The sequence below is a fragment of the Anser brachyrhynchus genome (genome assembly GCF_964034855.1).
Source record: "Anser brachyrhynchus genome assembly, chromosome: 2".
Classification (NCBI taxonomy): Eukaryota; Metazoa; Chordata; class Aves; order Anseriformes; family Anatidae; genus Anser; species Anser brachyrhynchus.
Genome location: NC_137695.1, coordinates 130809385 through 130833452, shown reverse-complemented (window position 1 = coordinate 130833452; position 24068 = coordinate 130809385). Strand labels below are relative to the sequence as shown.

The 24068-nt window shown below is 36.3% G+C and overlaps 2 long non-coding RNA genes across 3 annotated transcripts; one reads left to right on the top strand and one right to left on the bottom strand.

Moving 5' to 3' along the window:
• On the bottom strand, positions 1 to 17520 carry LOC308189417. 2 transcript variants are annotated; one of them, XR_013946353.1, is made up of 4 exons: positions 16838 to 17520; positions 16347 to 16420; positions 12616 to 12650; positions 1 to 128 (listed from the first exon to the last, which is right to left on the bottom strand). It is a non-coding gene; the product is annotated as an uncharacterized lncRNA (long non-coding RNA). The 2 variants fall into 2 exon arrangements; XR_013946354.1 differs by having other exon boundaries at positions 16861 to 17520.
• Positions 123 to 22982, top strand: LOC308189416. Its single transcript, XR_013946352.1, has 3 exons — positions 123 to 1583; positions 21171 to 21269; positions 22843 to 22982. It is a non-coding gene; the product is annotated as an uncharacterized lncRNA (long non-coding RNA).
• Positions 22983 to 24068: the final 1086 nt, after the last annotated feature.

The window sequence follows — 24068 nt, the reverse complement described above, 5'->3', positions numbered from 1 at the left end:
GTAGATCAGCTCACAAAATCTACTTCTTTTTCACAAAGGTAGGATGCAGCCTTCATAATTTTAATAATGTGGGGTCTTAAAACTATTTGTCATCTTTTATGATAATATCCTGTGCATATCAGGTCACCCTGTGGGTAGAAATAATGAGATTAAATTAGGATGATGCCTTGTTATAAGCAGACATGTAAAAAACACTTCAGGAGGCATGGCAAGCACATGCAGTATTATGTGTCAAAGGATTTTTTTTGAAGAAAGAAAGACAAAAAGGCAAGAAGACAACAAAAAGAAAGACAAAAAATTATTCTGTGAACATTAATTAACAACTATCAACTTTTTTTGTTTAATCGTGGTTGCTTTAGAGATTCTTTCTCAGTCAGCTAGATATTGACTGGGCATTGTGAATAACTGTTATTATTGAGTAATGTGGGTTAGAGGTGCAGATGCAAATAAGCAATTCGTTGTTAAATTATATTTTTTTTTCAAAATAAAGACTTGTTATCTAATATCCAAGAAACATCCTGTAATTTCAATATTTATTTACCATTGGTAGGGAATATTTTCTTGCCATATTCGTAAGGGTAATATAGGATATGTGAATATTGTGAATATTTTGCTATGTCCAATGTTTCGGCACTGTGAGCCTAGAGACAATGGCTGATATCACTGAAGTAGATTTGATCTTGAACAACAGGTGTAATTACCCCATGGTACAGCATGGATGTGAATGAGGTTAGAAAGCTTATCCATTTTCTTACGCTACTCTTCAGGACAAGAAATGAAAGGGAATGGTCTAAGTGTTGATAAACTGGAAACTTGTTTGCTGATATTATGTCAGACATTTATTTTGTAATGAAGGAGTTGGATTTTCTAGTGATTGAAAATGGTACAACACCATCAAAGTCTGTAAGGGAGAGATCTTACATGGCAACAAGGAATTTCTCCCTGTATTTTCAAACTGGGCATGTTCCAAAACTGCTAGGTTTTAATTCTGAATATGCCGGATAAGGGCACTCGGGCACTCAGTTCTTCTGAACTCTTAATATCTTTTCACTGCTCAAGGTGAGCTCATACCCTGTCATCATGCTTGGTTCAGTGCTGTGGTATCAGGCAAACTACACAAATAAATAAATAGAGAGAGAGAGAGAGAGAGAGAGAGAGAGAGAGAGGTATTTCAAAGAGAAAATACGAAATGCGTTTTCTTCCTGGTCATAAAATGTAATGTCATTGTTTCTTCTGTGTTCCCTATCTTATAAAGGCTAATATGCTTATTTTGTTGCCAAGAGAAGCATTATGTGCAGAAGACACATTCAGTTTTTAAAAACTGAATATTTATTTTCATTCTGTTTTAGCAGCTGTTTGTGCATTAAAGTCTTTATTATTTCTATTAGCAGAATTCTGATAATGCACTTCAGAAAACATTAATTGTTTAATTAGGCATCAAGTTTGGCTGACAGTTATACAGGTGATTTTAATTGTGTTGTGTGTATAATAAGGGAGTTCTCCTCTTGACAATGTATATCTCTGATGATGGAGGAATCTATGTACCCAAACATATTTTCTACAGTGATGTTGAAACATTGTAGGTAAGTGAAATGATTGTTAGTTTTACAAGACATTGAGTCACCAGATATCTTTGCAATAGTATGTTCTATCCAGATGAAAAACACTGGAATGAGCTAATATTCTACAGCCAATATTGTTATAGGGTGATCTTTTAATAAGACATCAGAAAAGAAACCAGCTTTTTATAGTTATTCAGAAAAATTCATAATCCTTTGGGAGCAAAAAGTAAAAAAAAAAAATAACAAAAAGTTGTGATTCTGTTATGAATATAAATATCTTTCTTATAACCATGATATCTTGGTACATCTAGACAGCAGTCAGTTTGCAAATCAACATATAAGTAGGGAGAAGCAACATATAAGATTGGGAGAAGCAAAGTAGGCTGAGATATTGATTTGCTGGCTATCTGAGATGACCAAATATGCCTTTCCATAATGTAACTTCCCATAAATTGATCGTAAAACTTGATCTTAAAATTTCTCTTTATCCCCATTCACTGTTCCTACATAGAAAAGGATTTACATAACTAAATTCAACAACAAAGTTCACATTGCTGTTAAGACTTCTACATTTGGATTGCCTGAATTATATCTTCAGATTTTCAGTGTTTTCCTATCTATCTGTCTTTTAATTGTTTTTCATCTTGTGAATAGCCATGAAATGTCCTTATTTTTAACCTATATCTCTGCTCCTCTTTCCTTTTTTTTTTTTTTGTAGTGTTTATGTATTGCTCTTCACCATTAGCATTTGAAGATTTTTCAGCATTAACTTTTAAATGAAATCATAGGTCATTTATCTTTGAATGCATGCTGAGAAGTAATCAATTTTAACATCACTTTATTGATGGTTCTTTGAAAATCTTCCAGAAAAACTCTTTACCTTGTTCTGTAGTTCATTATGATTGGATTAATTTATTCTAAAAATATTTCCTTGGGTTCCACAAAAGCTGCATTATCATGGCTGGCATCTTACTATCCTTCATTGCCAATGACAGTAAAAAAGGATAATGTTGCTCATGAAAATACTACAGCCATTAACACAATTTAATTATTCAGATAAGTACAACTGAGTCACTAATAAGACTCTATCATGACGTCAAATACAACCCACAAAATAGGAACATTCTGTCTTATATTCCCATGCAGATTCAACAGACTGAAGCCTTGTTTGTAATAATTAACAAAGAACAATATTGAACACAACAACTGCTTAATTATGAAATAAAAATGATTTCAAATTAAGAGAGTCAATCCAACTTCTGAAACAGGCTAATGTGGTAAAATATTTTATTCTTTTTGAATTATTTTCTTTATAACTTCTCTTAATCCCATAGCAGAAAAATCCCCAGAAGAAAGACAGACTCTTATTAGTTTCAGGTTAAGTTTTCATGTGTTAGAGGATGAATACCAATGAACTTTTAAAGAGATAATTAAGATAATCAATATGCCAAAGCAAATGTATGCAGGATAGCTGCAAATGGTTTATTAGAATAACAGCGCTATTGTATTTATAAACCTACAGACATCTTTGAGGGGATGAACGCGTGTCAGATGTGAAAAAAAGCTAAATTGTTTAATATTTTAAGTATTTAATGAAAGCTTTCATTTGAAACAGGCTTTCTAAATTATTTATTGAAAATCTAGTTAGTAAGTTTATCTCTTGGAGTTTGGATTTACTCTTTCTTAAGTGACTGATACATTTCTCATACAACAGGATATCAGAAGAATTCCAAAGACTGCAGAAATTGCTAGGAGGTGTTAAAGTAGCAATTTCATCTGTCCATGTAATAACAACTGTACAATTTCATCTCATTTACATTAAACAGAAAGCATTAAATGTAGTATTTTAAGAGACAAAAAAAGCAGTAATTTCTCATCTTCCATGAAAGCCCATATTTTTGCACTTCATGAAGGACAAAGTGCCTCCACAAAACCAAAACTATGGGCTGCTGACATGATTTCCTTTTTTATTTATCAACATTTTGATATCAAGTAGTGTTTCTGTGACTCAAATTTGTTGGAAAAAGTTTTTCGTTTTCTGAAAGCATGAATTAATGCAGAGAAATACAGCAAGGGAGAACTTTCACTGGTGATGGGATCAGTTTTCTAAAAGGTACTGTGGTGTGTGTAATGCCAGTAGAAGAGAGAGTAAAACTGTTATTAGTCATAATACCTGGAAACATCAAGTGTTGCCTGATAGAGGATTAGACCTGAGCTTAAAGAAGGTTATTTTCCTCATGGAAACTAAACTCAATATTTTATCTTTTCCATTCTCTCTCTCTCTTTTTTTTTTTTTTTACTTCATGGGAAAAAATATGTATATGTTTATGTGTACATGTGCTCATGTTTGAGAGAGAAAGGGAAAAGGGGGAAAAAGGCTAAAAAAAGGCAAAAATTAGTTGGAAGAAAGTAGTTATCTGTATTTGTCAGAAGTAGTGAGTTCTGGGAAAGAATCTGGAAAAGCATAAGTGGTCAACAGGATTTTTTCTCTATATTCATGTGGATGCATCATTTAAAGCATTAATTACCATCAAGAAAATGAAACAATAGGAAGAAAACACGATTAAAGCACTGAGTCATAGTCAAGCATCATTAACACTGACAGATCACTGGTTCAAGAAAATATTGAATTTCCAAGATATCTGGAGAGGCAGACATATTATTTACAAAAGATATATTTTTTTTTTCTATTAGGTGTTCACATATTGTAAGACTATAATGTCTTCCCTTAGCAAACTATATTTCACAGTGAATTTCTTTGAAAAATGAAATACATCATGGAATAAAATAAAATCCTCAAAAAATCTGAACTGGATTTTCCCAGCAGTTGCAGAAAGCTGTTTTACTAGCCTAGATTAAACAACTGTAAAGAACAATCAGTAGTTTGCATCTAAATACATACTTCTCTCGAAGAATATAAACCCCAGGGTTTTGAAACATAAACTCAGAGTGATCTGTGAAGGGAGGTATGGGCTGGGGGCTTAGGTCTCTGTGGTTTCTCAGGCAGGAAACTCAGATGAAAACACATTGCACTATTCTGAAATCAGGCAGCAATTGCAACAGGTTATCTGAGAAGGAAGGTAGCTGGGAGTAAGAGCAGGGAATGGCCTTATATCCCTTGCCTGTTTAATACTGGTCTCCTTAGATGTTAGCATCGCCTAATCCTCAGCATTGCTAAATGAGGTGTGGGGTAGTTAATGTATGGTGGTTGGAAAGGGAAAATAGTTTCTAGTGCTCCAGCACCTAACCCCTTTTCGTGCCTGTGCTCCCACAGCTCAGGAGAGGAGCAGAGGAGATGTCTGTGTTTCTGGAGGCCATGCCTGTGTGCAGCTGGTCTGAGAAGGGAATGGAGCACATGCCACTGTGGTACAGAAGGTTGGAGAGGACAAGGCAGACCCTGTAGCACTTACAGGAAGTATAACTGTGTCAGAATCTAGAGATTTTTCAGAGAGAATATATGTACTTTTAAAAGCAAGATTCGAAAAGATTAACAGAGTAAGAATGTGCTCTCTGCATGTTAATGCCAATGGGCTGTGTTACAGACCAGGATTTGTTTTTATTTCCCTGTTGTTAGCTATTGCAGGTGTTTTGTTATGCCTGCATTTTCATATCCTGCCTTTAATATCATTTATCTGTTTGGATTATTTTTCTTTTTTTTTTTTTTATATTAGTCCCAGGAAATGCATTAACTGCCTTGCTGGTTTAATATTTTCTCCTTGCTTCAGGAAGATAGTTTTCAATATTTTTTGCAAAGATTAAAACATTCAGTCAAAGTGCTTGCCTTTCTTGTATTTATTAAAGGACAGTATTTATCTTGCCTGTACAGTGCTGAATTTTTTTTTCCTAGAAATACATCTTCCATTTGGGAAATCTTAAATTCTAGTACAGTAAATGCAATAACAGCAACCACAGAACATAAGCAAGACAGACAGATACAAAGTAAGGGAAAGCTAGAAGAAGCCAGGTATTGTTTTATCTTATGGAGACATGTTGTGGTTATTAACAGCTTCTAAATCCCACTGAAAACTCATTATGTCCAGTTAGTTATAGTGCAGCTCTCTCTCCATTCTCTCCAATAATACAGTAAGCCAGGTAGTAAAGGATCCATCCTTCCATGTGCTGGGGAAGTGTCAGCAAGAAAGCAAGAGGGCTGATGGTTATTAGCAATAGTGTTATCATTTAAGAATTCAAGAGGCTCTCTGAGGAGCTGAACCTGTGTCAAATGTGAAAGAAAAGGGTTTTGTGAAATAATTTCATCCTTATAATGAAATCGCTGACATGAAATCTCCCACTTGCTGAATTATTTAGAGGACGAAAAAGTAATAAGTAAATTTCTCTCTCAGAATCTGCTTTTGTCTTTTCTAAAATAATTGCTTCAGTATCTTCTGCTCACATATTTCTCCGAAGACTTTCATCTAGTACAGACTTTTAACAGTTTCTTTTAAAATAAATCCTACAGTAGGAAACAATGAAGATAAGTAGCTTGTTTATTAAGCTTGCTGTACAACACCCAGTAGCTGCAACTAAAGAATCTTTTGGGGCATGGAGACCTGCTAGGAGATCTCACATTCAGAAGCATGGGGTTTCACCCAAAGATCTCTCCCTTCCAAGTTTACATAGGCTGAGTAGACCTTGCTAAAGGTCTTTCAAATGAGATGCAAAAGTTCAGGTCCTGACTAGAGTGGGTTAAAATGTCTAAGCAGTGTTCATGCTCTTAAATGCCAGTTTATCTTTTGGATACTTTTTTCACTTGTTCAGACTTTGTTGGAATGCTGTTTGCAAACTGAATTTCTTTGTGGAGACATGGTTAGCACACAGGCACAAACTGCAGAAGGCTTCTCCTCTGCACCTCTTCAGGTTGGGGAACTGAGACCACCGTAGATGTACGTGCTGAAGTTCAGCTGCTTTCCAGAAACACATATTACTGCAACAGTCCTTCTACACATAACATAACATGAAGGGTAACAATCACTTCTGCCAATATGCCTCTGTTACTATTGATTGGGTATTTGACTTCTGTTTGTGTTTAGACATCAGTGTTTTTGACTCGTTCACTTCTTTGCAATTTTCCTTTACACTGTTATGCTAACACATTTAATCTGTGAGGTATTGCAGAAAAAATCTTTTCTAATATGCTTTTCCATCTCCTGTGCATCATTAAACCTTCAATTCCCCTCAAAACTCTCAACTTTTTCACTTCACACCCTAATTATTCATCTTAGCAGTCTGCTGATTTTTACTCAGTCTCTGAACAATGTGATTGCGCTTCTAGTTCATATGGTGTCATTTCTTTTCTCTGGTGGTTATTCACAGAATTTTCAATGGAAGTACAAAAAATAATGACCATTAAATGCTTTTGGAAATATACTGGAGGTACAGCTATTTACATAGGATTGCATATTCACAGAAGTTGAAAGATAACTATCTTGCTCTTTTATAGTATGCTTATTTTCTTCCTCCATTAGAATGCAAGTATAGTGATTATACTGTGGGATAATCTTGTAGAAATGTTGTTGGAACTGGAACAAGTGAGCTTCATCTCTCGATGATAGTGAAGTCTCATTAAACCCTTTTTATTTCTGAGACAGTTAGTAAGGGCACTGTTTAACAGTGCTGGAGACCATGATCACACTTTCTATTTCATAGGATATTTGTAAATCCATGATGTGTCTTTTAGACACAAATGAAGAATTCATGGTTTAAAATAGCTGACAATTGGCTGGTTCAATTGCATCTTAGAGATGATACCATAGACACTGAAGTATGTGCTCAGGTTTAAGTACAAGCATGACTATATTGGTTTCAAAAGGAGTATTATCGGGATTAGATACACATTTATTTAGTGCAATGAAAAGGGCAAGGAGATTTTAATCCCCCCTTCAAGCATCTTCCCATGCCTGTTTCTCTAGATAAAGCTAGTATCAATGAGCGGGGAAAAAAAAAGTGCACTTTTAAATTATAGGTTTGCTTTTTAATGAGGGAAAGAATGGGGTACAAAGCAACATTCCAAAGAGAAGGCCATAGCAGAATAAACAGTTAACAACAGCATACATATAGACTGAAAATGGTTCCAGTGCTCAACAGAAGGGTTGATATTGAAAGGAAGATAGACAGAAATTATAAAAAATGGACATTCTCTTCAATTAGCCTAGCCTGAAAATAAGCTGTAGAAGTTCTTGATGGAATTAGGACCAAAAATTATCCAGTCTTTGGTTTAAAACATCATTGATGGTTCTGCAATTGACTTTCCTTCAAAGGTTAGGGAAAACAATACTTTCAGATGGAGATTTATAAATTCAGAGAAGAGATTTAGAATGAGACTGGATTTGGCGACCCAGGATGCCCTTCCCAGTCCTGTTTTGGTTTAGAGCTTCTTTTATATTTATACTTATTTCCTTCTGGTTTAAACAGATATTTACTCTCCCAACAAATATTTCTTCTTTGTTCTGTGGAATTAAGGAAAATTACTTGAGTTCATGTCTTTAATTTTCATGTCTTAGATGAGGGACACATGTAAACTCTGAAAAGTCCTCAGTATGTTCATGAATCTAAAAGGCTTTTGTAGAACTGGGAGAGCATTTCTTTTTCTATTTCTTCCTCAGGTGCTGTTTGAAAATTATGATTTATAAAAATCAAGTCTAAATTTGGACAGTTTTTCTCTTGTTATTTATCTATTGGGCTATGAACATAAAGGACTATTTATGAACAGTCTCTTTATATCAGTGTGCAGCCTCTCATTACCACTAGGCTTTATCACAATGTTTGAGGTGGTGAAGGTTGTTCAGCTAGGTCAGTATATGTTTTGTGATTAACTGCCTCTTTTACATCAAAGTGATATAACAGGGTAATCCAGCATAGCAGTTACCTCAGAGAAGACCATTCCTTGATTTAACCATAGAATTTTATCATAAAATCATCGAATCACAGAATGGTTTGGGTTGGAAGGGACCTTAATGATCCCCTAAGTCCCACTCCCCTGCCATGGTCTGGGACATCTCCCACTACACCAGTTTGTTCAAAACCCCATCCAACCTGGCTTTGAACACCTCCAGGGATGGGGCATGCACAGATTCTCTGGGCAACCTGTGCCAGTGCCTCACCACCCTCTGAGTGAAGAATTTCTTCCCTACATCTATTCTAAATCTTCCTTCTTTTAGTTTAAAGGCGTTCCCCCTTGTCCTATCACTACACTCCCTGACACAGAGTCCCTCCTCAACTTTCCTGTAGGCCCCCTTTACGTACTGGAAGGCTGCTGTAAGGTCTTCCTGGAGCCTTCTTTTTGAGATTTTTAGTTACTCATTTCTTATAGTTCAGAAGCTTGTACAAAGAAAAGTCCTCTACACTGAGAACAGCTGATAGACTGGAGGAAATTACAGTTTGTTTACCCACGTTTATTTGCGGTCCGTGAGGACTTCCAGGAGAGCACCTTCCCTCTCCCTCACATTGGTTCTGGAGCACCACCTATTCGTTTAAAAACCATCTTCTATTTGAGGCTTCATCATGGCTAAATGTTAGTCTGAGGTGCGCCTTTTTTTTATTTTTTTATTTCCTGGTCAGTACTCTTGACTGCACTTCACTTAGGCCAGTAGGGAAAGGCCCTTTCAAACTCTGTACAAACCAATGACAGTTCAGAAATTCCCATTTGTTCTGCTTTTCATCTGCTGCTTTTATTCCTTGGACTTACACAACTGACTGGGGCATCCATAAACCATGGTAGTAAGCTTTCGATTATAGGCTTTGACACCTCTGTTGACAAACACTTCTGATCTTGCTGCTGTGTCATCATTCATAAGAATGTGGTAGTTAAAATCTAATATGTGTTGCCATATTTCAGTCTTATCTACTTGACTCTCCAGGACTTTTTTACAGCAGTATTACTTTTGAAGCTGTCTTTCACAATACTTGCTGACAGAAATTACACAGATTTTTGGGACACAAGTAGTGCTCTCACCACAAATGAAGAGGAAATCCTTCCTGTTTATACCTGCACAAGTCAAAGGTAAAAATATAAGAACAGTATTCACTAAGGACCCAAGTCCTCCTTGTAAGCACCCTGCTTGCACTGATGTATAGAAGAGGAGATCATACAGTCTTTGGTTAACTTTATCCAAAACCTCTTCAATGATAATTGTAAAATGATTTGGAAAATTTCTTCATCTATAAGTGTCCCCCCATTGTAAACCATCATTACAATCATTCCTGGATGACACTCATAGTGTTATGCTAGGCTGATTCCCCAAACTGGAGGAGACAAGACACCAACCTACTTTCTGGTTTTAAAAAGTGGTCCTTTTGGTGCAATACTGACATAGTGCAGTACTACAATATTGGTGTATGTCTTTGGTACCTCTGTATCTATTAGCTGCACAGAGAACACATGGACAAATGGACAGAAGACACGTTATCTAACAATTTTTTTGATTACTAAATCAATAGGATTTAATAGAGAAAAAAATGGTGTTGAAGCAAATGATAAATGTTGAAATGCTACACATAACATTTTCCTGTATTTTACACATGAAACGTGCACACCGTCATTCTGGAGTTTGTTAGTGGATGATATTAGGTTTGAATTTTTATGATAATTTAACAGGCTCTCTTAAACATCATATAAAAACAACAAAGCTATGTTGTCTGCTTAGTTGTTGTCTTTTTCTGGCATACTAACTTCTCTAAAATCATACATAACATATTGATAGATTTACTGTTCATTATAGCCTAAACTACACAATAGTCAGTCTGTGATATTCAGGAGTTTAAAATCAAGTTTGACATTCTCTTCCGTATTAATGCATCACATCAGGTGGCACAACTGCTTGTATGAAATTTACATGTATAGGTTTATACTAAAGCTCAGCAGTCAATACAGTTTGAGTCTACGATGCAGAGCATTACTCAGCTGTTCTCTGGTGCTTCACTGTTAATTCTCTGCTTAACACATACCATATATGTTACAGCAGCTGTAGAGGTAACTTACTAAGCTTTTTTATTCTAATCTAATCCTTCACCTTCAATTATTTTACTTTTCTTAATATTGTCCTTTAAGCTTAGACTTCCAAGTCTTAATGAGCTTTTGGTTGCAGTAATTCTGACTTTCAAAGGTTCTGCTATTTTTTAATGCAAGTAAGAAAAATAATGGACATTCATCTAATTTGAAAAAATATGCCATTATTGAATAAATTCTTACAATGCCTTGCCAGAACACTGATGCAGAGGTCATTTAGATGAATAATGTTGTTTCTCAAAGATGCTAAACAATTCAGGGGCTCCATTAGATTCCAGAAAGAGTCTGCACCAAAGGTCTCTCACCTGATTATGAGAGATGCATTATTTCCATGGGCAAAAAGAGGCAGCAATGTAAGTGTGGACTAAGAGGGAAGAATTTTACACTGTTGAAGACAGTAGACAAAAAAAAAAAGATATTTAGGTACACCTGCCTTGTCAGTTCAACACAAAACGGCAGGAGAACTGGAAACCTTCAAATGACAGGTTCTATCGACCAAAGCAATGTCATAATCTCATTAATAGGAATAGCATGGGAAGATGCAAAGCTGCCCAGGGGCTTCTAACTGTTCTAGTGATATTCGTTCACCCTTTATTTAACACCACCATTAGAAAGCCTAATGGACTGTTTATATCACACTATGAGACATATGGCAAGATCTTTAGTAATTGGAGTGTGATATATAGTAATGGGGAATCGTTTGCTCAGTGCTACCTACAATAAGGCCACTGCTAAATACTTATTTACTGCATGATCCAGATATAACAGCAGAGGAGATAGGCTGCCAGAAGTAAATTTTAGGGTGGGAACAGGCTTTCCTGAGGCCCTAGAAATGGAAACATTAGCTGCTTCTTTTATTTTGAGATATTTTTATTTATTTATTTATTTACACAGCACATTGTGTTATTTGATAGTATCAGCCTGAGGCTATGCTTAGATCATATTTCTTCAGAAAATTGTCTGGAATGTTATGCCAGACAGCAGTGCCATTAAATATATATTACAAATGCTCCAACAGATTAGGTAATTAATTGCAATTCATTTCTATAAGAGAGGCCATTTGATATTACTATTTTTCTTATGGAAGATTAGGTTTGATGATATTGTATTATGATATTCCTTCTGAGCCATTAAGACCTATTACTGTCTTTGGAGAAAACATACTTAAAAGCAGCGTATTTTTTATCACGTTTCAAATATGTTTCTGAAGTAGTAAAGACATTAGCAATGTTAAATTTGCTATTGTTTCTTCTGGAAACCAAATACCAAATTTGCATGACTGAAGGTAAATCAATAAAACCATTGCAGGGGAATTTATTTAAAAAAGAAAACACTCTTTTCCCTCCAAAAGCCCCATTTCTATCAGGGCAACCTTTGTGCTTCTCTAGAGTATGAGCACATCATAGGTTTTAACTGGCCATTTATTTTGCTGTAGCACAGCAATACTAACCAGCAAAATAAGAAGGTCATCTAAACTCCACAACTAGCTACAATTATTAACACCCAAATAACAGTTAAGATTTGTTTTCTGGCTTTTGTAATGAATTGAAATAATGATGTCTACATAAGAGAACAAAGCTCCATAAGGGCTTTGTGAGACCCATCTCTGCTGGGGGGCTGCAGGGGTGCGTTTCTGCAGGAGAAGCTCTGGGGCTATTTATTCTGCAGGGTGCAGAAGCAGCTGTATTGCTCTGGGGAAGACCAAGGTAGGTTGCCTGCACTGATGGCTGGTGAGTTAGAAGACCACACCCTGACAGAGGAGCAGCCCAGATTTTTTTTTTCTTAAATTAGTTGATGACATTTTCTATCTGCTGAGAAATGGAGAAAAGTAGAATTTTGAACATTATCTTCAAATTATCCTTAATATGATAAGGTAATATCTGTACAGAACAATAGGTTGTCTTTAGATGCCATGCTTTGGTATCAGTGACGGCTATGACCTGTTGAACCTGATTTTTCTTTCAGAGCAATTTAATAACATTTGTTGCCCTAAGTGTTCAACCAATAGACATTCAAGTCATAAATAATGAAAAAGTCACATATGCTTACAGATTCCTGAAGTATAGCATCCGTAGGGGTTTTACCTAGGAATGAAGGACAGCAAGGCAATGAAAATGATTTGCTTGAAAGTGAAAAATACACTTTTTTAGTAATCAATGAACAGGAGCAATCAATATCAAATTTAAAGAAGAAAAATCAATAGCACTCAGAACACGTTTCTCTTTCTGCATAGGTTATTCTACTATAATGCTTCCTTATTTTGTGGCTTGGAAAATTCCAGTATATCTGCATATAAATTTTCTTCCATCAGTGGGGTTCAATTGCCTTTTCCAGACATATTATTAGGAGACTTTACGGATATGAATTGTGAACAAAGATTGCAAAAATCTTGAGTCCTTTGTCTCCATTTCTATCACAAAATTTAGAGGCCTGCCTGTTCATGTTTTTTTTTTTTTAGTAGCAGACCTGCTCCATAGCAATAGTTACTCCAGCTCTTCATAAAAGGGTAGTATAAATGTTCTTTTGCTTAGTTCCTTTTTACTCAAATAATGTTACATCAGAATGCCACAATGTGGCATCAAAATGAAAATTACTTATTTTGAAAATGTTACAATAAAAATAAAAACTGTTAAATTAATGGACAAGAAAATGATACTAAGTAATTTGCTAAGTTTTGTTAAAAACAAAAAATAAAATCCAGCAGTATTATATGGTGTAGTTAAACTGAAGAGTTAGAGAAGTATCTTATAATGCTGAATTGCTGAGCAATAAAATAAGATGAAAAGCAAAATGCTTCATAAAGAAGAAAACTAGTCCTAACTATATATAGGAAAGGAAGGATATTGAAAATGGAAACCAAATTAACAAGATTTTTCTTAAATGATCTTCAAAACTGTAAGTCAGTTTTGGAGTTTTGGGTTTAAAAAAGCTTAAATGACCAGGGCTATTTCTCAAGAATTAGATCAACCATCTCATGCCTCAGTACCTCTCTTCTTGTCTGCCTTTATAAATGCTTCAGATCATCACTAACAGCCATTTATGGTCATATAAAAATATCCCAGGACTGAGGCAGTAGATATATAGAACACTGGCTGCATTGGGGAAATGGTCTGTGTCAACATTTTATTCTGGCAGTAGATAAGAGTGATGTATGCAGGTTGCTAGCCCTTGGTGACTGATGCTTTGTAAATTCATGTTGTATATCATCCCATGGAATTTGTCTGTGTGACCAAGTTTAAAGATTCTCTCCTCCTTTGCTTAATTAATTTCTCCTGAATGTTGACTGATGTATAGGAATATTTTCAATGAATAAGTTTAATATGTTAATATGTTCAGAGCTTCTCTAAGAATTTAGTCACATTTGCAACACAGTCCAATGGTACTGAGTAAATGGAGACAACTCTTTAGGTTTTCTGAACTTTCTTTGCTAGAGTTCATCAACACAGTGAAAATGCCATTGTGGGTCTAATTAACATGAACTGAAATTAATTGTGTACCTTAAAAAACGGTTGCAATTGTGATATATTTCCCTTCCATAAAGACAACATTGTGTGCGGTTTTGTCTTTATAAATGCTTTACTCTGCAGCATTTCATGTTCTTGACAACTGAAGGGGCAGAAGGTGAATCATGAAAAGCAAATTCAGATTACTACTACCAGACAGTGACAGAATCATTCCATCCCAAGGTTAAACTAAAATTCAAACCACATCACTAAAGGTCCACACTCAGGACTATTTGTTTTCATCACCATGCTTGTCTTCCCAGTGAAATGTCTGGTAAAGCATAATTACATGAAGGCAAGAAACTTCTCAGCCTTCTGGATAGACAGTTCTCAGAAACGTAATGCTGGTCAGGGTAAAGTGGGTCAATTATTCATAAAGCGTATAGTTCTAAGAAACCTCCAGAAAAGATCTAGAATTTCATTTCTAATATCTGAAATGAAACCAGGAACTGAAAAGACTCAAACATTTTCAAAAGATGGGATTTATTCATAAAAATGTCATTTGACAAATAAAAAAACAATTAACCTAAACATTTTGATATACACTTTACAGCATATATCTAAAGAGCAAAAATACTGAAATGAATGTTGAGAATCAGGGAAGTGTGTGAAAATACAGTACTACAAAGTGAGAAGTATTTTTGAAGGATTTGTATTTAATCAATCTGAAAAACTACCTTTGAAGTCCATCGCTATGCAAATAATAGCTGCTAACCTACCCTTACCATAAACATTAATCTATCTGCTGATTCATTATTGTTTTTATTATGCACACTCTTCTCTTGCTGTTTGACCATGCTAGATCTCAATTCTCAGTTGTAAAGTGCAGTTAATAATAGATTTTTTCTTTCCTCTGCCTTTATTCTGTCTCATCCTTTAAGGTTTCAGTTCTCTAAGAGTCTGGCTCATACTGTGCGATCAATACTTTGGATTCCTAACTGTAGCTTTTGGGCGTTTACTTCTGTGTGTGATAACTGTGGATAAGTGGATAACTATATGCTTACCAAAGCAAGGCAACCTACCTATCTGTAATATGACAGTCTCACTGACCAAGTTCCTCTCATGTCTTGCATTTGCCCAGTGCATGACTGACAGCAGAAGTAAATGTGTCTGTGCTTCACAGTTCATAACTACACAGATAACTCTCTCCTCTCACTGTGCAGCATATTAGCATATTGGAAAAGAGGGATGAAATTTTCTAGCCTCACCAAATTTTTGGTGAATATTACTCCGATTATGAAAGTGATGAGATATTTTGGGGGATAGGGTGTTCCTGATTCTTCCACAGGCTTCAGGTTGCCTCTTATGTCAGACAAGCTGGGATTTTGTGCACCTTCAGGCACTGTTGCTGGAAGTCACAAAAAGTTTTGGAGATGGTTCTGGAGCAAATGGAAATAGTGAACTGTAGTTACACGGGAAAAAACAAAATCAATGGCTGAATAGGGTAATATACACCTGTATTACTGATATTAATGAGAGCACCTAATCAGATTGTAGCTGGAACACATCTGAAGTCATGTTCCCATGCTGGCCACTGAATCTGTCTTACGAGGAGCGGCTGAGGGAGCTGGGCTTGTTCAGCCTGGAGAAGAGGAGGCTCAGGGGCGACCTCATCGCTCTCTACAGTTACCTGAAAGGAGGCTGTAGAGAGGTGGGGGTTGGTCTATTCTCCCACGTGCCTAGTGACAGGACGAGGGGGAATGGGCGAAAGTTGCGACAGGGGAGTTTTAGGTTGGATGTTAGGAAGTACTTCTTTACCGAAAGGGTTATTAAGCATTGGAACGGGCTGCCCAGGGAGGTGGTGGAGTCACCATCCCTGGAGGTCTTTAAAAGAAGTTTAGATGTAGAGCTTAGGGATATGGTTTAGTGGAGTACTTAGTGTTAGGTCGGAGGTTGGACTCGATGATCTTGAGGTCTCTTCCAACCTAGAGAAATCTGTGAATCTGTGAATCTGTGAATATGTCCAGCCATCTCTTCTGTAGCTGCTATATAGGTCCAAAAATTAGTATGGATATATAGCTTCTGGTGTCTGTTGTCTGCTGCTGCTTTATGTGTCTTCCTCACTATGGCCACTGTTGTTACTTGTCAGTAAGTAACAACAAATACATGAGAGTTAGCAGGATCAGTAATTATATTTGTTTGCTAATATTCTTCATGCTTTACATGTGATCAGGATGTTGTATTCTTTCCAAAACTGCACCTTACTATAATTAATCTTGCCTTTGCCAACTCAAGATATCTGCAATGAACTTTACACAAAATCAACTATTGACTCACCTGGAAAAGGTCCAGTTTACATTCTTATGAGAAGGAAGTTGATTCCAGAGACACTTGATTGTAAGCTATCGTAACTAGGTAAGTAAAAGTAAATTGAACAGCATTTATTTGTAAGTACTGAATATTTATAACAGTATTAGGCTGTAATAGTGCATTCCCTCTAAAACATATAAGCCTATCATTAATGATTAAAGTAGTAATCCCTCTTTTCATTTAAAAGAGGCACCTTTTTCATTAAAAAGTCATGTTACTTTTCCTTTTTCAAAGGAATATTTGAAAATGTGAATCAAAGACAGTAAATGGGATGTCACTTCCCTGAGTCTACAGAGAATGAAATAATAGCCCTGACATCAACTACATTCCCCAGGCAGCTCAGTATAATATGAACTGCAATACACTTTTCAAGGAAATACAACAGTGGGGACAGTGTGTGTATTTGGCAGTATGGAGTGCAGCAGGCCTTGCTCTCCCACACAGCCAGTGCAACTCACCTGCAAAACCTTCTGTGGCCTACCTGTTGCTATCTGTACCTCTATGGGATGGCATGTAACAATTCAGTTGTTCAGAAAGGTAGATGGATGGCTTGCTGCCCCATTTGTTGACAAAGCAGTCCCATGGGGGTGTTCTTCATCTGAGCAGCAGAGAGAGTTACAAGAACCAATAAACACTTTTATCTTTAGAATATGTCACAGGATAGCATGTGGCTTCTTTGTGGCTCTAAACAGAAAGTTGTACCACATGCCCAGGCAGGATAAGACAGCCCAAAAGGCAAAGGAACCTCTGCATGACAAAACTTCTATCACTGATCAGGAGAACTGAGAAATACAGAAAGAAAAGTATTTCATAACATGTCAGAGATTATTAAGAAGGTACTTATCAAGACAATGTGTTAGGATTGTGCCAAACCACATGGATAATAGATATGTTCATTTATATGGTTGTCTAAAGTCCAAATTCTCGTCTGAGCAGGGACAAGCTTTAAGGTCAGAACCTGGGCTGGGAAATCACTAGAAGACAAAAAAGCCTATGACATGAATTATGCTCCCTTATCCCCAAATTGTCACAGATTTTTTTTTAATTGCTGTAATTATAATTTGTTTATACTACTTTTATATTTGAAATAGACTATTATTATCACTGCATTCAAAACTAGGTATAAGTGTTATGCAAGGCATACCCTGGAATAAGTGAGTCATGTTGACATTTCAAAGTATCATAGACCCTAGTATTTAGCAGAAACAAAGGCAAGTGTAAACTTGTATCCTAAGCAAGGCAGCAAGTTTTGAATTCTTTAAGTAGAATTGTGGAAAATAGATTATTTATTTATTTATTTTATTTGTGTTTTGACACCAAAAAGTCTGAGTCCTATGTACATTGATTTTATAAGTACAGTTGGATGGGATAAGTAGTAGCCCAAAGATGATACCATCTGCAGCCAGGGTAGATGGGCTATGACATCACAAGAGTTATACCAGCAATGAGTGAAGTAGAACAGAACAGCTTTTCTTGCAGAAAGCAATTTATCTGCAGCTTTCATGATGCTGACAACCTTGGACTGGCTTGCAGGTTAGGTGTACATCCAAACTCGACTTCTTAACATAGAGCTCTTTAGACTGAGGCACATGTGGATGGAAAAGGGATGACTTGCTGAGTCTAACTTGACATGACAGTAGAGTTTTAGGTGAATACTCCTCTCTCTGTCTTCTCTCTTAGTCTACACATAGTTGCTCAGGTTTTCTGGTTTCACAAAGGCTGCTGACTGTATGGTAAGTAATAAAGAATGTTTAGAAGGGTTCAAATTTAGTTGTTCAGATTTAGAGATGGTTTGCTCAGTGAGGAGCTGAATCATTCGATTTGATTTAGAAAAGATTCCTCACATAGACTGAATTTGACTATTTCTGCCATTAGAGTCCAGCACATAAACTGTTCCTCCTTCTAATCCCCAATTTATTTGTGCACATGAATTCTACACATAACAGTTGTTAAAATGAGAATTATACATAAAGTCTTTGTCCGCTATTTATGGCGTGTCCTCCAACTGTGAGTAAAACTTATTTATCCCTAGTTGGATTGTAACAATAAATGTGAGTCAAATAAACCATTCTGCAAAAAGTGGTGGTGCAGCTGTGACTAATAGAATGCAGAAGACATATTTGCATATTTATAGGGATCATTACTTCTTGCTTATGATGGTTCAAAATTTCTGGTTACATGTAGAACAGTACAAAATCAGTAGCATACTTCATAAGCCAATGAGTTAGACCATAGCAACCACAAAAAACAAATGCCTCTCTCTGCCAAAGAGACATTACATTAAACTTATAGCAACGTGATGACATTGTGCAGAATGCACCAGTCACATTATGATGGAATTACATCTAGTGCTCGAGATGCAAGAACAAATAGAGATTTGCCAGGAGAGGTAACACAGCTATTTGACCAGAAAACTGAATTGTATCAGCTAATTAATACTAATGCTCATTTATGTCACCTGTCCACAAGCATACTGATAGGGTGTTTACATTAACATTTGCTGAAATGACATAAAACAGACTGCAGGAAAAGCTGTGGAAAAGAGTCTGGTGAAATGATGGGAATGTTAAGGAGGTTGACTGATTTTGTATGCAGTAAACTGTGCTGCTCCAGCCTGTAGAAAAGCAAATGTTGGAATGAGGACTTGGGCAAAGAATAAAACCCAATGGCCTGAGAAGTCTGCAACAGACTCCAGGAGCTGAGAGACAAGAGAAGATGTACACAGGTTGATCTCATCTACATTAATAAATATATTTTTGTGTTAGTTCTGTTGTAAGGAATGATTGGCATTCTTATCCATTATTTATTTGCATCTGACAGAGGATATCAAAAAGTTAGTTTTAAAAGCTATACTCATTATTATTGGTACATTATTCAGTCTGGATTTATGATATGTGTGGGTAGTATTTTCACTTTGTTTTTAATGCACTTTTAGCATCATTGGAGATTCACATACTTCTTCCTAGAAAAACAAAGTAGGATTTTCCTTTTCCTTCTGTATTTTGTTGCCTCTAACTCTGTACTAAACATGGTCGAAAGAAGACTGCTAGCATACCCTCTTTAATGTGATCTATAGTTATTAGAACATGTTGTTTTCTTCTGTATAAGCCTTATTCCTTATTCAGTCAATTCACCTGTAGTACTGTAACAGCTTTTCACAAACTTTGATGTCTTCATAAGACCTGTACACTTTAAAATGCATTTCAAATTCTTAAATACACACCTAATATGCAGTCTAAATTACATTTTTAAGAGAAAAGTTACACTTCTATGTTAAAGAAGGACGTGCTCAGAGTTTTATTTTAGGATTTGAAATGAATACAGACAATTCATTTTCAAGTTCAGCAAAATAGTACTGAACAGTGATTTTTAAGTGTTTATTATTGCACTTTCACCTAGCCATAGGCTTTTTAGATCTTCCTGACTCTTTAGCAAGTTTTGAATTCACTAGTAGGTTTCTTAGTCTTAGCTCCTTGAATGAAAATAAGGGGAAGAGAGAGACGAGATGGTAGGTCATTCACTTCATTCAGAGAGTCTCTCTAAATTAATAATATAATACCTAAATTTCACAGTTTCTGAATAGTTGCACTCCTTCTGGGGGTTCTCAAAAAAATATGATTAACATTTCCCAGAGAAAGTCATGAAAAGCTCTCTGCGTCAAATACATTTATCATAGGAGATGTGCAGAAAGAAAGGTAGTGCCTTTGTGAAAGTAAAACCCAATTAATAGCAAAAAATCAAGAACACACAATTTTGCAGTTAACATACAGCTTTGTTTCAATTGCATCACACGTGTAACAGGAAGAAGCACTCGCTGAATTAGCAAGAACATGGGAAAGACAGAGGTTGGGTCCATCCTTTAAAACACCTTCAATGAGCAATGAAAATAATCCTTATTCATGGGGGAAGGAGAAATGGGGCATGTGGGAAGAGTGGCCTCCGTAACACACTGCGATGTTTCTTCCTGCACTGAATTCTATGGACTCATAAATTTAATTTAATTACAGGGAGGAAGGGAGCAAAAAAGCTCTATGATATGTAGGGTAGATCCTTTTTTTCTTTCTTTTTTTTTTTTTCCTCCTTACTATAAGAGCTTCTGTCTTAGAGTGCATTATTCCATACACTTCAGAAGACAATCAAAACAACTTCATGAAATGAAACTTCAGAAAATATCTTACCACGTTCAAATGTGACAAATTTTAAGCAGGGTATTCATGTGGCTCTCCTCTGTTTCTCAGTGGTGACAGTCTTTTAATATTTAAGGTTATGATGTGCTTTGTGATTGATATTTAACAGCACAGGGCATGTTCTTGGAACTGTATGTTAGTCATCTGTGCTTTTGGTTATCATGAGTCACATTTTCATAGCAATTCAATTGTAAGTTATTTCTTCGAAGAATATGAATGTTACTCAAGCTTTTGTTTTTCTACTGTCTCTGCAGGGCTGACACAAGTATCCTGATGGCATTTCTTATATCTTCATTTTATTCCAGTAGAGGCAAACTAGTTTCTTTCTAGGGAATAATTTCAGGATCTAGATGGAAAATCTTATGAAATGTATTATTGTTGCTTTTTCTGTCCTCTCAATGCACTACAATATTTGACAGAACAGTTAAGTCACAAATTTGATTTAAACTGAGATCAGAGAGTTAGCTTGTCACGTAAGTGTTGTACAAGTGCCATCCAGGCAAGAAAACATTAGTTGTTAATTTCCTAGGAAATAACTTTGTAGTAAATCAGCTTCATATTAGGTGTATGAGGAAGCCTGCATAATAATGTAATCTCTTTACAGTTAACTGCTGTTTACTCTACCATGAACCTCAATCCAGTTTCAAGTACAGATCTACTGAAATTTGGGAAGATGTTGCTTGGCTCCATGCTCAATTCAAAAGTGAGTTAAAAGTAATTCTGTGGATGCCTTGCATGCTACAAGGCAATGATATTTTTCTCTGTCAGTATTATTTTCCAACCAGTGTGACAGGTATCTAAAATTCATAAGTTTTTTTTTTTGGTTTTTGTTTTTTCTGGCATGGAAAGACATTAAAAATGTGACAAAGTTGGATTAAGACCCTAATTTAGATATTATTTTTTATTAACTTGCCCAGAGAAGTCCAGTAAAATGAAAAACCTGTTGCAGAGTTTATATGCTCCGACCAAAGCATAGTTACTGGGACTGGGAAATTGCATGAAAGCATACATTCATTAGCCAACTTGAACACACAGAAATCTTAAGGAGTGAAAGAAGCCCATCACATTTCTATATATCATCTTCCTTCTGTTATTGACAGTCCTGTGTCAGCTTTTCTTGATAAATGCTGTGTCTTCAAGAGTTGAACTGCAAAACTGCATGTCAAATCCTTGAGGATGTTTTTCTGTCACTGTTCAGATTTTATTATTTATGAATCTTCCGAAATTGCATATTTTTGTCTTCTTTTTATGCAACTTTTAAATGCCTTCTCATTATAAATATAAGTTGTATTAAGGAGACTGTTTTGATAACTTCAGTTTTTTTCATTTGTGTATAAGCCAAGCAGATATGGCCTGCATTGGCCACAGCAAACTGAACTGTTAAGGAAAGTGTATTAAACAAAGCCCACAAAGAAAGAAACACTGGATTTTTTGATAATCCATGCTATTTAGGCTCAAGCGAAACATATTTGTGCCTTCACAAGTCATTTAAAATGTTGTATTTGTTTTGGCTTGAATTATCCACACTGGCTTCTACACTCCAAAAGCCGAAGGAATTGGATTTTGTACTTTTGCAGGATAAAAGATATTGTGTTCACCACTTTACTTCAAATAGGAGAGTAGTCATGTACCTCATATCTCCATCTACTTAATGTTTAGGCTAGAAAAGGTACTACTGCTTTTCCATGCATTTGTCTGATAGGGCCTTTGGATCCAAGCTGGTCAATGGGATTTTGACGTGCATTATGCAAACCAATTTTTCTCTTATATCTTATATTCATTTCACTGTTCATTGGAATGTCTTATGCAGCCCCTATGTCTTTCAGAAAACTCTTGATTTCAGTTCACTGAGTAGGTTAGATAGAGCCTTGAGTTTCCCAAGCCTTTGTAACAGTAGATCCAGTTCTAAACCTTCTCTAAATAAAGCTACAAACAAGCCAGCATGATGTGTGAGTTCATTGGTGCATTGTGGGGATTTTTTTTTGTGTCAAAAACACAGACCTGTGTAATGCCCAGAGACAGGGAACTATGACAGCCCTTGCCAAGCTCCTCAGATGCCATCTCAACTTTGGAAAATGCAGTAACTCATCAGAAATTACAGAAACTACCAATAGGGAAACATTAATTAGGTCATATCATAGCTAAGCGTATTTTATAACCCACTGATGGGTGTCTTGTCACTTCAGAGGAGTGGAAAATGCTCTGTGTTTGTCGCACATTATTTTCCCCTTCTATACATTTAATACCCTTTCCTCTGCTTTTTCGGTTGACTGCAGAGCTGGCTTAAAGCTTCTCACCAGACTAGCCAAAATGAAGGTCTGCTGCCTCAAGGACTGGAATAAAGGCAGGAGCATGCTGACACAGGAATGAGAAGTTTTTCTCCCACCTTCTTCTCTCCATCCCTATACTTTCCAGAACTATAAGCATTATATTTCATCTGATCTACAAAAACATCCTAGATCTGGTCTTCGTAGATTTGATCTCCCTGCTCACTCTCTGCAGCCAAGAGAATGCCAAGCCTTTGTCATCAGAGAGCTCAAGATTGACAACTCACTACCCCAGAGACCCCTACCAACCAACCAGCTATCATCTATCTGGGGAAATCTTGCTTTTCAGTACCTGATTTTGATGTCCTGTCAAAAAGCTCTTTATGGCATTTTTATTTCCTCTGAAAGGTATCACCTAAAACTATTATTTCCTTCCCACCCCAAGACATTTTCACTGTCTACAGTGGCAGCTTCCCAAAAAAAACCCTTCCTTACCAAGAGATTCGGGCTGCCTTCTTTTCAGACTCCAAGAATGAAATCCTGCCTTGTATCTTGCCTTTACAAGCACCAAGACTCTGCCCCTTATCTCTTTCCCAGCACACATTACCCAGCTGCCTGGCTACCTCTCTCCCTTGCTGCTTCATGCATCCTACCCAATCACTTGGTCTCTGCAGAAGTGACTGGAAACAAGGAGAAGCCGGCAGCAGTGGACCTGCCTCCTCTTGGTTCCACCTGTGCTCTGATTCTGCTCCATGAATTTGCTGCATACCCTGGGGAGGTCTATGGGCCTCTAGCTTGCTGTAATAACACAGCTGGTCTTTAGTGCTCGGCAACGAGTACTGCACAACACCAGCAAGGGATTTTAAGATTGAGCTGTGTTTAAAAACTTCTAATGGATAATTTGTTAGATACTACAACACACTGTGCCCTGAAGTAAGAGAAATATCACCCTTTTGAATCTAGTTTTGACAAAAAAAAATATATTATGAAGGTAAGCTCTGAGTGGTTTCCATGACTACCATCTACTGTACATCAGTATTCTCTGTGACCAGCATTTTAAAAGGCCCAGGGCGAGTCCTCAGTCCATAGATTCTCACCTGTGACATATTGTGTGTCACATTTTAGAAGCCATTTCAGCTGCTGACTGTGACATTGAGATTTGTTATTATAATATATTGAATAAATTAAATTCCAAACAAACATTATACTTGGATTGCAGTGCAGTCAGCTGAACA